This window comes from Condylura cristata, unplaced genomic scaffold, assembly GCF_000260355.1.
Source record: "Condylura cristata isolate star-nosed mole 26May11 unplaced genomic scaffold, ConCri1.0 scaffold00035, whole genome shotgun sequence".
Classification (NCBI taxonomy): domain Eukaryota; kingdom Metazoa; phylum Chordata; class Mammalia; order Eulipotyphla; family Talpidae; genus Condylura; species Condylura cristata.
Window position 1 is genome coordinate 15,454,463 of NW_004567136.1, and position 1,029 is coordinate 15,455,491.

The 1,029-nt window shown below is 72.1% G+C and overlaps 1 protein-coding gene across 3 annotated transcripts in view; it reads right to left on the reverse strand.

Annotated features, from left to right (window-relative positions):
• Positions 1-1,029, reverse strand: part of CPEB1 (cytoplasmic polyadenylation element binding protein 1) — a 31,774-nt gene that overhangs the window by 26,110 nt on the left and 4,635 nt on the right. The window contains exon 1 of one of the 3 annotated variants that reach the window (XM_004693111.2): positions 324-405. The exons of the other annotated variants lie outside the window; for them this stretch is intronic. The gene's annotated coding sequence lies outside the window, so the exon portion shown is untranslated. Of the gene's footprint in view, positions 1-323; positions 406-1,029 lie in introns of those variants that run through there. 3 annotated transcript variants of the gene reach the window in all.

Consider the following 1,029-nt stretch of genomic DNA (forward strand, 5'->3'; position numbering starts at 1 on the left):
CGGCAGCACTGGGGAGGGGCCGGCGGGAAGAGCTGACTCTAGGCAGAAAAGCAGGAGGCAGTGGGGCTTCCAGACCCAGCGGACGTGCCCACCCAGCGGACGAGCCGAGTGAAATGAGGCCGTTGGAGCCTGGCAGGGCGGAGGCCAAGGCAGGAAACTTGCAGCGAGAACAGTGGTCTGTGCCGCCCCTTCGCGCCGAGCGCGTCCACCTGCTGCGGGCACGCGAGAAGGCGCTACCCGACCTGGCAGCGAGCCCGGGGTACGCCTGGGGGAGAGGCAGGCCCCTAAGACCTTCTGAGCTCCCAACACCTCCGAAATTACACCTTAGAGAAGTCTCCGGAGACGCAGCGGGGAGACAGATGGTGCCGAGCGCGGCCGGAGACAAAGCAGCCTGGAGGAGCGCAGGTGCTAATCGTGGCGACCGAGTGTCCGGTCCAAAGACGCGAGCAGCCCGCACCCCCGCCCTTGGGGGCGCAGCTGCCACACCCGGCAGGCAGGGAGGGCCTGCCCCGGCCAGCAGGCGGGCCCCTGCGCCCTCGGAACAGTCGGACTGCCGGGGCTCGCTCCACCTGGAGCCACGGAGGTGGACACGGGCCCTGAGGGGCCCCGGCAGCAAGGCCGGCCACTCGGCAGGCGCCAAAGGGGCCAGGCCCAGCGCACTCCACGCTGGCCAGCGAGGGGCAGAGACGCCCCACCCGCAGGCGGGCGCCAGAGGCCGCCGTCTGGCCTTCCGAATGGACTCAGGTGACCTGTGTGGACAGGGCGCGGCAAGCCGGGGCTGCTGTCTCTCCACCTTGCCCGCTGCGAACACGACGCGCTGGGGAGCGCCGGCTCCGCACCCCGAGACTGCGCCCCAGCTCCCCCAGGCAGCCTAGGCAGCGGCCACCCCACCGCCAGCGCCACCTAACCCCAGGTCGGCAGAAGGTCGTCGGCGCCCCCAGCAGGTCCCCGAGGGGGCGGCCAGGGTCAGCCGCCTGAGGACCGCAGCGGAGCCAGTGGCCAGTCGGGCCCTCAGCGTGAGGCCGGGGG